Source organism: Lissotriton helveticus, chromosome 12 (genome assembly GCF_964261635.1).
Source record: "Lissotriton helveticus chromosome 12, aLisHel1.1, whole genome shotgun sequence".
Taxonomy (NCBI): Eukaryota; Metazoa; Chordata; class Amphibia; order Caudata; family Salamandridae; genus Lissotriton; species Lissotriton helveticus.
This window is the reverse complement of record NC_136073.1, coordinates 113,412,203-113,427,282: the sequence shown is the minus strand read 5'-3', so window position 1 is coordinate 113,427,282 and position 15,080 is coordinate 113,412,203.

Below are 15,080 nucleotides of genomic sequence, written 5' to 3'. Positions count from 1 at the left end.
GTCCGCCATGTTGTGTTTCGGTGAAATTTAATCACAAGATGGAGGAAAAACAATGTGGGAAATGGGTATAAGGGGGCACGGGAGACGTATCCTGACCCTCTAGGTTTTCTGAGGGTGGCTGAGGAGGCCCATATATGCGAGAAAAAAAAACACATTTTTAAAAAAAAATTCGCACGGTTAGCATCCGGTGCGCGAACCGGGTAGCGCTCCGGAAAGCGTAAATCGTGAAAATTAGTAAAAAAAGTTACATTTCAAATTTGTTTAGAGTGATCATAGTTAGGGTAACTCTGAGAAGAGCTTTTGGGTATGTGGTAGATTTAGGTACTTATAAGTAGGTACCAATACATAGTCTTAAATTCAGGATGAAAACTCTGTTCCCCTCATCTGAGAAGTGAACTCCATCTCCTCTGTAGATATATTGCATGTAGTAACGCATGGAGCCCATTCCATGGTCTCTCATGTAAGCTGAAACAGACTTATTTCCATGCTTCCTAGATTTCTCAATTTGTGAACAAAATTGATTGGACCACCTCCATTTCTGTCTTTGGGATATATTTGAATATACCAAGGCAGTATGAGGAAAAAGTGCCATCAAGTGCTCAAAGGTGTCCTTTAAAAGCATTTCCAGACCTACCCCAGTCAAAGTGCCCAAGTCATTTCCTCCACAGTGCACAATTAACAGGTCAGGTTTTGGCAAATGCTAAAAGGTTTCACCAATGGTATCAATTGGTGACATCTTAATCCTCTGTGGCCAATCCAGTTGATTTCCACATTTAGTAAATTGAGGTTGTGTAAATTTCTGTTATCAGCATACCTTTGAGCCCAGTGAATGTAACTATGTCCAACAATCCAGACAGAAAACATGGCGAGAGGAGGTTCTGCTGCAGTCAGATGAAGTGTGGGAATGAAATGGCAGTTGAAACAGTAGGAGTTTGTAATGAAAAAAACTGAGGAGTTTCTGTGCTAATGATTCAGTAGCAGTGATTGGTGGATTTTGATTGCTGAAAACAAAGTTAGGGTGCATGGATGAGTTCTTTGAAAGATGTAATTTGAATGGTCAAGAAAAAATCATTTTATGAAAGATTGCACTGGATACGCAGGTGTACTGAGAGTTCAGAGTTCAATTGAAACATTGTTGTGTGAACTTGTAAACATGAGAGGTGTTTGAGGAGGTGGTTGCTATGGAAAAAAGGCAGAAAGGGCAGAGGGGGGAAGGGTGTTGATTTGAAAAAAGTGAGGGAAGAGTTTTGATTGGGTGACATGAGAGATATGTGTGATGAATTACAGCATTTCTGTGCCTTTGTTGGTTGCAGCCTCTGGAGTGCATACCCTTTGCTCTGCTAAAGAAAAATTGGTGTGTGTCTGAGACTGTTTTGTAACTCAAAAAGTATTTGCTAAGGTGAGAAAAGATTCATTTAATTTAGATAGAGAATAGTATGCTTTAGGGAGAAAATTATGAAGACAGTTGTGTATTTAAAATGTTGCTTTGTGTCAAGTGTTTTAAAAATAGATTTTGTTTCTTTGAGTTACATAGCCATGTTAAAAGTGACGCAAAAATGGTGCAAGAGCCTTAAAAATACGCTTTCATGTGTGTTAGGGCATTTTAAGTCACTTCCCCATGAATCTGGGTGATTAATTTGTTTACTTGATGTGTTTAAAAACGTTTCTCGAAGTCAATTAGGTTTCTTGATATGTACTGCTAGAGTTTCATAGGCTGCTTGGGGCATATTTACAGGGCCTTTGAGTCACTTTGACGTTATTTTCCCCATTTTAATTTAAGTCATTTCCCCGTGGTGCAAGGTCCTTGTAAATAAAATTATGAAGAAAGTTGTGTATTTAAAATGTTGCTTTGTGTCAAGTGTTTTAAAAATAGATTTTGTTTCTTTGAGTTACATAGCCATGTTAAAAGTGACGCAAAAATGGTGCAAGAGCCTTAAAAATACGCTTTCATGTGTGTTAGGGCATTTTAAGTCACTTCCCCATGAATCTGGGTGATTAATTTGTTTACTTGATGTGTTTAAAAACGTTTCTCGAAGTCAATTAGGTTTCTTGATATGTACTGCTAGAGTTTCATAGGCTGCTTGGGGCATATTTACAGGGCCTTTGAGTCACTTTGACGTTATTTTCCCCATTTTAATTTAAGTCATTTCCCCGTGGTGCAAGGTCCTTGTAAATAAAATTATGAAGAAAGTTGTGTATTTAAAATGTTGCTTTGTGTCAAGTGTTTTACAAATAGATTTTGTTTATTTGAGTTACATAGCCATGTTAAAAGTGACGCAAAAATGGTGCAAGGGCTTTAAAAATACGCTTTCATGTGTGTTAGGGCATTTTAAGTCACTTCCCCATGAATCTGGGTGATTAATTTGTTTACTTGATGTGTTTAAAAACGTTTCTTGAAGTCAATTAGGTTTCTTGATATGTACTGCTAGAGTTTCATAGGCTGCATGGGGCATATTTACAAGGCCTTTGAGTCACTTTGACGTTATTTTCCCCATTTTAATTTAAGTCATTTCCCCGTGGTGCAAGGTCCTTGTAAATACGCCCCCATGTGAGCTTGGCAAATTTAAGTACTGACAGGGTGTGCTTGTACATAGGAGCTGTGTTGTGTTTTCAAATTATGACCAGAAAATCGTTTTTTTTTTAAAAGAAATGCTTTTTACATTTATAAGAAGGTCAATATGGTGTATGCTTCTTTAAATAAATATTTCATTTTCCACCATGAATATGGGAGAATAATTTTATTGTTTGCCGGTTTAAAAACACGTTTCTTGAAGTCATTAAGGTTTCACAATATGTTCTGCAAGAGTTTCATAGTCAACATGGGGGCAAATTTACAAAGCTTATGAGCCACATTCACGTCATTTTCCCCATGTTAAAAGTGACTTTAAAGGTGGTGCAAGGTCCTTGTAAATAAGCCCTCATGAGTGCTTGGTAAATTTAAGTCATTTCTCTGTGGTGCAAGGCTCTTGTAAATACGCCCCCATGTGTGCTTGGCAAATTTAAATACTGACAGGGTGTACTTGTACATAGGAGTTGTGCTGTGTTTTCAAATTATGACATGAAAATGGTTCATAAAGAAAAGAATGCTTTTTACATTTATGTCAATGACAAAAAGGTGTCTGCTTCTTTAAATAAATATATCACTTCTCACCATCAATCTGGGAGAATATTTTAATTGTTTGTTGGTTAAAAAATCGTTACTTTAAGACATTTAGGATTCACAATATGTACTGCTAGAGTTTCATAGTCACTATGATGATAATGATATACATTTAGAACTGTGTAGGAGGCATGGAGAAACTGAGGCTTCTGTAAGTGTCAAGGGAGGTGAGTAATGTACATTGCTCTGTTGCATACAGTCCTCACCTTCTGCGTACTCTTGGATATGCTAGACTACATCTGCACAATGAGATACCTAAGCTGAGGAAAGACAGGTGATGTGATTGTGAAATGAGCAAAAATATTTGCACGTTTTTCAATTATATCACCTGTGTTTCCTAACATTACGAATCACATTTTGCAGATGAGGTTTAGGCCTGTCCAGGGAGACAGAGAAGGTCTGGCCTTTGTTCAAGAGTGTAGTGGACATGACTTACTTTGTTGTAGGCCTGCACATGTATTATCTCCTCTGTACTCTTCAACAAGCCTAAATTTCATCTGCAACCCTGAGTAGGCCTCACCTGAACCAAACCTCTGGATAGGCCACACCTTATCGGCATCCTGAATCAATCATTTAAAATGTTAGGGGCAGATTTATGATGGCCGTGCGCCTCTTTTGCGCCGCCGTTGCGTCACTTTTGTGACTTTTGTGACGCAGCAGCGGTGCAAAAGATGCACCATTTTAAAAGATAGGCCTCACTTCATCTGCAACAAGATACCGTCAGTTTAAACTGTATACATTTAGGACTGTGTAGGGGGCATGGAGAAGCTGAATCTTCTGTAAGTGTCAAAGTTGTTGCATACAGTCCTCACCTTCTGCGTACTCTTTGATATGCTAGACTACATCTGCACAATGAGATACCTAAAAGTAAAAAAAAGAAAGTACTGTCGTCGTAAATTCCGGAACAAAGACAAGTTCTACACCAAATGTCGTTTCGGCTTTCCACGATCGGTGATTTCTAAAGGAAGAGTGAACAGTTTGATGTCTTCGCTGCGACATATTGTGATGAAGAAATCACCTAAAAACACATACAATTTGAAGAGGACCGAAGAGTCTAAGTACATCAACGACTACAACCCGGTGATTTTGTCCATGTGGAATGCTAACATGGATATACAGTTTGTGGCTGATAACTGTATGGCTGTGGCTCGGTATGTGACATCTTACATCACCAAAAAAGAGAAGACAGAATTGAAGGATATGTGGGAGGACATTTCCCATGAAAAGAGCCTCAGCAAGAAGTTGTACAGTTTCAGTCTGAAGATGTTGTCGCATCGAGAAATCGGAGCTTACGAATGTTCTGACCGGTTGTCTTCAGCAAGTCTCTATGCCAAGTCCAGGAGTATCGTTTGGGCGAGTGTTGGTCTTGCTGCAACGCGTAATCGAGTTCTGAAACCTGTACGGGAAATTGAGTATTTGGCGGAAAAGGAGCCAAACAGTACATATATTTTGAAGACCAACATGTTGGATACATATTATCCAAATAGAAGCAGTCACCTCGAGAATGTTTGTCTGTATGAGGTTCTACAAAATTACATATTCAAGAGGAACATCAAGAAGATATTGATAAAGGAGTGTATGCTGTAATTGGAAGTGAGGGATGTCTGGTCAAGCAAAGAAAATGCCAATTGGTAAATCATCGAACATTGAGTGGCGAATCTCCTGAAAGAAAAGAGTTTTTCTATTTAGCTCTTTTGCAACTTTTCAAGCCTTGGCGTGCAGAAGAGGAACTGCTTGGAGATTTCCTCTGTTACGAAGACTCTTTCAATGCAGCCAAAGAGACCATAGAATGTCCTGTTTTTCCAAAATATCTAGAAATGTTGAATGCGGAAATCGAGCAGGAAGCAACAATTGCAGCCGAGATTGCTAGAGACAGTTCTCAGGACAGTCAGAGTTCTGTTTCATTGAGTCAGGATCCACTAGGAGGACCAGTTATCGAAAATGAAGCTGCCACTGCCATGATTGAAGTGGAAAGAGCCATGGCACATGCTCAGGAGGATGCGGTTAACTTAGAAGATTTGGAAAGACAACTCAACGTTGAGCAGAGGAAAATATATGACGAAGTTACCAACCAAATTGATCATGGATTAAGTCATGAGAAGAAAGAGTGCTCATGTACGTCGTTGAAGCCTGTCCGACTGTACGTGAGCGGAGAAGCGGGAACTGGAAAAAGTTTCCTCATTAAAGCAATTTCATGTTATTTGCAGAAAAGGACCGAGTCATCGCTATCTTGTGTTGTCACCGCTCCAACTGGACTGGCAGCACATAACATTAAAGGTATTATTTTGCATCGTCTACTGATGCTGCCAGTGGAGCATGATAACAAATTACAATACCACAAGTTATCTGGAGATGCTTGTTGTGAAGTTTCACGAGTCTTGAGGAAAATGAAACTTCTTATCATTGACGAAGTAAGCATGGTTTCCAATGTCATGCTTGCCTTTGTGCATTTGAGAATGCAGGAAGTTCTTAAAACAGAGTATGATGTGTTATTTGGTGGCAAACACATCATTGTTTTCGGTGATCTTCTGCAGCTGACACCAGTGAAAGGACAACCAGTGTTTAAACTGCTTACGCATGAAGATACCAGGAAGTGCCTAGGGAGCATTGGCAACGTTAACATATGGTTAAACTTCAATTATGCTGAGCTGCGTGAAAATATGCGTCAGGCGAAGGATGAAGATTACAAGAATATTCTACAAGATGTTAGAATCAGGAAAGTGACCGAGCATGGGAAAGAAGCTTTACATGCACGATTACTGTCAAATTTGTATCCAGAAGAAGACGTTCTGCCAGAGAATATTTTTCAGAAAATTACTGAGAAGAAATCTGGAATATGTTTGATGCAAACTCTTGCAGAATGTGCCATCTTCAACAACAAAATGTTGAATTTAGAAAACCAAGAGATTGTGAAACTGGAAGCTATTGACAGAATAGAGCATATGGGAGCAACAATTATTTTGTCTGAGAATTTGAAATCTAAATTGGATTCATTAGAGAAGACTATATCTAAAACTGCTGGTTTTGAAAAGACTCTGAATGTGTGCTTCAATTGCCGTATCATTTTGAGAAGGAATTTACATGTTGAAATAGGTCTGGTAAATGGATCAATGGGTAATGTTGTTGATTTTGAGAAATACAGAAATAGAGATGGAATTGAATTTTTTAAAATTAAATTTGATGGCATTGAGGAAGTACAGCTAATTGGTCGTTGCTCTGCTAGGTTTTTGCTTGTAAAAGACTTAAATGTTCGCCGCAAGCAGTTTCCTGTTTGCTTGGCATATGCGGTGACAATCCATAAATCGCAAGGTTTAAGTGTAGACAGTGCATTGGTGAATATTGGCAGTTCTGTGTTCAAGGAGGGTATGGCATATGTGGCATTGTCACGAGTCAGAACTTTATCGGGATTGTACTTGATTGAGTGTGATGTCACAAACATTTGTGCGGATCTAGAGTGTGTTAAGGAATACAATAGGTTAAGAAGAGAGTATGCGCCACATTTGCCTCAATATCCATTGTTTGAGAAACGTGTGGTAGGCCGGAAACGAAGAAATGTGACCAATAGTAGGGAGGTTGTAGCAAAAAGACGAAAAGTTGATGAACCCGAAATTATAAGCAGAAAGAAAATGGATTCTGTTGAAGATGTTGTTGGTTTTCAATTTGAAAATAGTTCTGGTGTCAACTGCTATGCTAATGTAGTGGTTAATGTTGTCTTTTCTCTAGAAACTTTCAAAGAACAGATTGTGATCAATTTGGATCAAAGTTTTTGCTGTTTACTGAACTTTGTGTTAGAGAAATGTAGCACTGATAGAACAAAAATAGAAAGTGGGTCTGAAATTCGAAATCTGTTAGACAAATGTTCAGGTCAAACGCAATTCTCTCAAGATTGTCAGGAGTTTTTAATGTATATGCTTGATGTATTGCAAGATGAAGGTGTAGATGTAGATCATCTGTTTGGCCTTTCTTATCAATGGCAGCATGACTGCGAGAACTGTAGGGTTTCAAGTACTACTAGTGTAGACTCAGAAAGATTTATATATTTAACTTTGCCAGACAGTAAATCAGTGTCCTTTAATAAGCTAGTAAAAGCAGCCGATCAAAACATGGAGTGTAGCCAATGTAAGTCTGCAATGCTGTCCACATTATTTATACGAACATATGGCCAGTATGTCATTTTAATGTTCCAACGATGAAGGCCTGATGGAACAAAATTGACAACTTTAATAAAAAAATATTGTGGCTTCGCAGTTGTCAATATCAGGAAGGACTTTTGTAACTGCAGCAATTATATATCATGACGGTCCTTCAACAACATCAGGACATTACACAGCTTATTTGAAGTCTGGAAACAGCTGGTCATTCTGCAATGATTCTGTTTTAACTTTCAAAAAAAGATTGCCTTTTGACCTTAAAAATTCTTACCTCGTGTTTTTACAACCAAAATTTTAGGGAAGGAATCACGGGATTTGCTCTGAAGAATTTCAAGAGGTTCTAATGGCTCCTACACTATTTGGCCTTGAGGATAAGTGTAGTACAGAGTGGAAAGTTATTTCTGAGTTTTAAGTAGTTCCTGGAAAAAAAGAAGGTTTTCTTACAGAAAGTGGTGGGCACGGATTAGTTAAAGGACAACAGAGTATTTCCCAAAGCAAACGGTGTTATCACCATAACACTTGACGTCATGGAAAAATAACTGCACTTTGAATGAGTTCAGAAAAACTGTTTCTTTTAATAAGCTAATTCAAGCAGCCAATCAAAACATGGAGTAGAGGTAATGTAAGTCTGCAATGCTGTCCACATTATTTGTACAAACTTTTGGTTATAATGTCATTTTAAAATTCCAACTATATAAACCTGATGAAAGTAAGTTTTCAACTTTAATTACAAATGTTGTGGCTACACAGTCGTTGATTTTAGGAAGAACATTTGTAACTGCAGCTATTATATGACATGATGGTCCTTTGACAACATCCGCTTATTACACAGCTTATTTAAAATGTAAAAAAAAGCTGGTGTTTCGGAAATGATTCCCATTTGACTATGAAACAATGTTGCCTTTTGACTTCTTATTTTGTGTTTTCAGAAGAGAGAATTTAGGGTAGGTAACTGGCCTATAATGATTCTAGGAGTTGATATAATTTTATGTACTGTTTTAAATTGCTTTGTGATTAACAGTGATCAAGAGAATTAAATAATTGTAGTCGTCATAGAGGTAGTGTAAGTGTGCCTCATAGTAAGCAGTATCAGTGTCATAGGAAATGTGGAACATGAGTGAGCAAGAAAGGTGAGATATTACTAGTACAGGATTGTGAAAGTGATCTTGAACGTTTTCTTTCTGAAAGTTGCGGAAAAAGAAAATGACGGGATTTGCTTAGAAGAATTCCAAGACTTATAAATGGCTCTTACACTATTTGGCCTTGAGGGGAAGTGCGGTAGAGAGCGAGAAGTCATTTATTGTATGTAACATATTTGTCAAAACGATGGAGCTTTTCTTTCAGAAAGTGGCGGGCAGAAAATAATAGCAGCACAACAGAGTATAAGCTGTTCATAGGACATCCTTCGACGTCATGGAAGGAATACGCTACTTACCAGTATGCATCTGTTCTTGGCATAGAGGGCTGCAGAGTGGTACACTTATGAATAGATCGCCATCTGGTGTTGGGCTCGGATGATTGCACTTGTTTTTCTTCTGGAGAAGTCTTTGTCTTCATCGATGACTCCTCCTCTGAGTGTTAGTGCGCATGGGCATCGGCTCCATCCTTAGATCCTTAGATTGTTTTGCCATAGTAGGGTTAGATGGAGTAGTGTAGTAGAATACATAAAGTGTATCTAAATAAGATAATGTTGGGACAGACACAGGTTTCCGGGGAGGCAGGGAGGGCATGTACCACTCTGCAGCCCTCCATGCCAAGAACAGATGCATACTGGTAAGTAGCATAAAGTAAGTTACTTTTGAGGAGTTCTGATTTCTGATTGGTTATGTTATATGGGTTTTTTAAACACAATCATTTTGATTGTGTTTTTTTTTCCCCCGCTGTTATATGATGAATACCTTCAACTCACTGTTTTTAGTGAAATTTGATACATTCTGAGAACAGCAAAAATAAACCATTTAACATGTATAATTAATTCTGTACTTTGTATAGTGAATTTTAATTTGTACTCTTCTTGTCTCATGCTCACTCATCTTTTACTACCTTCTATCAATCCTCTTTACATACTCACATTGCCTTTTGTTTTATTCTCTTTCACCCTTGCTCTCTAACTCCACTTATCTTTCAACCTTTGTTTCCCTATTCCAACTCTGCTTTTTTCTTTTCTCCCTTGCACCATTTTTCAGTTTTTAGACCTTCTGCTTCGCTTGTCTTTTCCATCTTTCCTCCCTTTGTTTTCTAAATTAAATATTTTTGGGTTCTCCTTTTTTGGTGCAATCAGTTAGTATAACTCACTCCACTCATTTATCTTTCTTTGTTGCCTCACTCAGTCTGTATCTGACACTCTTTCCTTCACTTCCTCTGTCTCCTCTCTCCCTCACTCTCTTTTCCTTATTCACCCTTTCCTTATATAGTTTACCTTACTCACTTTCTTTTAGTAGCTTACACAACTTCAATTTAGTTTTCTCTTCTATCCTTCTTTTCTGTCACTGAAAATATCTTCCTTTTTTTTCTCTTAGTAATTTACTCTATTACAATTTCTTTTGTCTCTGACTGTCTATCACCGTTTCTTTCTCTTATTTTTCTGCATGTTTATCTCTAACTTTATTTCTTTGTAAAATTGGATGATTTTCAATCTTTTCCCTTGTCTTTTCTAATTTTTAAATACATGTTTTAATATTTTTTAAATTTTTGTTCTTTCACAGATTGAAAGTATAAAAATAACAAGTGACTAAGTTAACGACAATTATAAGGTAAGTGTTTTGTACTCTTTTCGTTACATTTCTATCACATTTAACTTCTATTAGTTCCACTGCTTCATTTCTTTAACCCTCAGTTTCCTGCCTTTGCTACTTCCCTCATTCCTTTTTCTATTACTTACTTACTCTACTCCTTCCATTCCTTTTCTCAGTCCCTCTGTTCTCATTGTTCCTCACTCCTGTTCACTCACTCCGTCTCTATTACTCTCACTGTCTCTGACTCATCACTCTTTCACTACTTGTTCATTATGCTTTCTCCCTGTAGTTCAAGCACACTATGTTATTTACATTTCTTTGCTGTTTCAATCATTCCTTTTCTGTCACTTCTTCTTTTCTGCTTTCTGTTTTTTCTCTCTGTTATTCCACATGTTTTAACCTTAGTCACTGTCATACATCTTGTTTTATTCCTATTTACTTTCGCTTACTGTTTTCTTAACACTTTCCCTCAGGGTTGTTCTTTTAGTCCGGTTCTATCCCTACCTCTCATTCCACATCCTTTACTGTTTTTCTTCTTAATTTGAACATTCACTCACATTCTCTAAGAAACTCTTGTTTATTATTCTTCTACTCTCCTTTTTTTCTTTCACTTCCTTATCTATTTTGTTTTTCTCAATTATACCCTCTTACATCTTTTCTTCGGTAAATAGATCTATTAAACAGTATCTGTGTTACTCCCTCTAGCTGTCTTTCTTTTAACATTACTCTCTGTTTCCTTCCCTTATACTCACTCTTCCTTTTAAAAAAAAAAAAAAAAAATCTGTTTCGCTTCCGGTTCGAGTACCGGAGCGCGAACCGGGAAGCGAATCAAAAGAAATAGAGGTTGCCAGAGTGCTAAACATTCTAGCAATTTTTTATAAAGGGGAGGTAGTTCTGAAAAGAACTTTTTTTTAATTGTTTTTGTTGTTTTATATTTTTTTTATTATTTTTCGGAACATTTTTTTACTTTTTTTGTATTTTTTGAACGGTTTTATATTTTTTTGTTTTTTTGGGGGGGGAACGAAAATCACTCATTGTAAAGGGCTCAACAGGAGCAACAAAAAAAAAGTTAATTTATTTTCTGGGGCGTTTTGGACATTTGTGATTTTCAATAGCTGTGTTGATCAAATTTATGCTACTCTCCCTGTAGCAAATTGATTTGCCGCAAAAAATGCACACTTGCTTCACGTCCCCGAACTTCAACTGTATGTTTGGGACCGTCTCCCTCGCCTCTGGTCCCGTCACTGCCTGTTCAGATGATGTTCTGGCCACAGGAGGGGGTTATCCTGCAGGTCACGTACCTGCGCAGCACTATAATTTATAGGGTGCCACCTGTCCATGTGCCGATGCATGGTGTAATTGCCATAGCTGTACTTCTTATCAGTCCCTCTGGAGAGATCTTTTTTACAGATGAGACAGGTCACGTAGCAGGCATTTACTTTTTTTTGGCCCCGGGGAAATGTGAAAAATTGCCAGATGTAATTTTCTTTCACATGGGACCTCCTCGGCTCTTCAGGCAAAAACTGCCTCCTCTCTTGCTCCTCTTTCTCTTCTTCCTCCTCTTGCTGAAGGATAACCTGAGGAGGTGGTCCTCTCTTCCTAGGAGGTGGTGGTGGGGGTGCACCAGCTGCAGCTACTAATGAAGCCATTTCTTATGAATCAAAATAGGTCTTCCTCTCACAAAGTTGAAAGTCAGAGTGAGAAAAAAGGTTGGGCCTTTCATCATTTGGAAAAAAAAATAGTTCTAAACCAATGAAAAGTGTTATTTTTAGGTCACATGACCTAGCCTTACATCATTAGGAAACCAAAAGTGAAATGAACCAATGAAAAGTTTTATTAACAAGTCACATGACCTGTTACGCTTACGTTACGCGCTCCGCGCCGCGCCCCGGATCGCTTCCGGGGTGCTGCGCTTCGCGCCTTGGTTCGCGCTCCGGAGCACTTCCGGGTGCGCTAACGCGGCGCGTCATAAGACGCATTACGCGACAACGCGATACGTCGCGCTTACGCGACGCGTCACGATGTTGTTTTCTAACGCGGCAGTTGCGCAAACGGAACGTTTACCGGTTCGCGGACCAAGTCGCGGCACCAAATTGAGCTGACGGGAAGCTACCCGGTTCGCGGACCGGTAGCGCAACAAAAAAAAAAATACATAACATTTTTTATTAAAAACATATAAAATATATTTTTCGATTTAATGAAGAATACATTTTAAACCTTTTGATATTTGCTATTAAAAAACCATTGAAATTCACTGAAAAAACCATAGGTTATAGACCATATATAGTTAGGAATTAGCATTTACAAAACCTTGAAAATTCACTGAAAAAAACCATAGGTTATACACCATATATAGTTAGGAATTAGCATTTACAAAACCTTATTTTACTCACACAAAACCATTGAAATTCGCATATATAGTTAGTTGCACTAACTATATATCGCGCACCCGCAATCCGCTGCTGATCATGTCACATATTACATCATTCATGGCATGCTCAGTGACATCACTGATGACATCTCAAATTACATCACTGATGACATCTCAAATGACATCACTGATGACATCACTTTGGACATCTCATTTGACATTACTGATCACATCACTGATGACATCATTCATGTGATAATACGATGAACCTCTTCAGACTCTAATATAACCTTAGATACACTCAGTATAAACAGACACTCACAGACTGTCACTCATCCATGAAGTTACACACACACCTAGTCATTCATGCAAAGAATCAATCACACCTCCATTTTCTCAACTATACAGTAATACACACCTTACTTATTCAAACATATACTAACACATATTTACTCTCTTATACAATCCCGGATACAAGTTCACAATGATCCATACAGCCACTCACACATTCACTGGCTCTTATGCACAGTTATTTATATATGTCAACTCTCACATGTACTGTGTTTTACATATGTACTTACTTTGACATGTAGCACTGAGATATCCATTCACTCACCAATACACTCATGCACATAGTCAACCGCCCATACAGCTGTTTCCACATGCACTTTTGAACCCATACATCTAGTGAATCAACTGCTCACACATCTATGCACAGAGTCATACACCTCCCAGTCACCCACACACACACTCAGTCTCCCATACAAATACTTGGGCAACCAATCAATAACACATATAGTTACTCATATAGCTACTGATCAACACATGCAGCAGTTTACAGAACAACAGACATAATGATGCACAAATTAAAACAGTTTAGTCACTAACCCATGCACTCAGTGAGACACATTTAATCACTCACTCATACAGTCAGTCATGCACCTACTAAATCCTTCATCCAGACACTTATACATCCACTCATTCTTCAATATGTAAGACATATTTTAACTTTACAGAAACATACAGTCACTGGATGTAGTCATCAGTGATGTCATCAGTGATGTCATTTGAGATGTCATCAGTGATGTCGTCAGTGATGTCATTTGAGATGTCATCAGGGATGTCATCAGTGATGTCACTGAGCAAGTCATGTATGATGTAATATGTGACATGATCAGCAGTGGATTGCAGGTGCGCGATATATAGTTAGTGCAACTAACTATATTTGCGAATTTCAATGGTTTTGTGTGAGTAAAATAAGGTTTTGTAAATGCTAATTCCTAACTATATATGGTGTATAACCTATGGTTTTTTCAGTGAATATATATATGTATATATATATATTGGTTTTATATGCCTCCATATATACATTGTCTTAGCAAGGTGGTGGAGCTCTTCATTCTGTTAACTGTCCTTACATTGCTAATCACTTAATCACTTTTATCTGCTTCTGTCTACTAATCATAGCAGCACATATTTTATATGAAAATCACGATGGTTCAATAAATATTTAAAATGCCCCACTGTGTATTCTTTGTATATTTCTCGGAGAGCAGTAGTGACTGAGCAAAAAGGTTCTAGATCAGTTACCAGGAGCTCTGAGAGTGGTTCAGGGATGTCATGTTCTGTGGTTGCCAAAACCATTTGCTACCTGTCTAGGTTTAGGGGTGCATCTGGTGGCATTGTGGGCTAGTTGGTCTCAAGATGACATATCCTGCAGAGGAGCGTCAAATCAGTCTGGCACCATCTGTACGTTTATGTTGCCCAACAAATGCACATTTCCTACTGGGAAGTGTGGAATTACACAATACTAGCAACATTTTATGAAGGCCACTTTTGCATGAGCAAATATACAAGTTTACATTTGCTCATCCAAAAATTTGCTCAGTGATTGCAATTTCACTTTCCCCACATCCTACTTTTCCCTCCCTGGAAAAGGTTTTACTCTTGACTTTCCACTCTTTTTCAGAGTGGGAAGAGATTGTATAGGAGTTGAAGAATACCACTAATCATGCACGTTTTTGGAAGTGCACCGACTCACATGGTAATCTATCACTTGAACTACCTCTTATGCCTCTTTCTGACCTACACTGTGGAAAGGAGGCACAATCAGAGCCTTGCTAGAATCTAAATCCATTTACAATATGAGTCCTGGAATAATCACTGAGGCTATTATCAGAGTTCTGATATAATGAATGCGCTGCCATGATTTGTCACCCTCACTTTTGTTTAGAGCATTCCAGAGTTCCCCAGAGAGCATTAACAAGCCGCTTGCTTACCGCTCATTAAATCTGCACTGCGCCGTATCTTGTGCGCCCGCTGCCTTTAAATCAGGTGACTATAATGGAATGGTAATGTCCACGGTGTACTAATTGTTTTACCATTTCAAGATTGACAGCGTGTTGGTTCTAAACATGGTGGCCATGCCTTATATCTTCAAAAATGATACACTATGTACAATACAGTTGTGATATGGTTATCTGCTGCTATGTTTAATTTTATTTGTTATTGCAAGCATATGCCTACCATGCATATGTTGTTGAGTTTTTTGGGGCTGCTTGGTTGTGCAAGTGGATAAATACAAGAATGAGTCAGTGGGTGGAAGAATGGATGTGTGAGTGCAAGAATAAGAGGCACTTTTTATAAGCCAGACCGGTTGACAT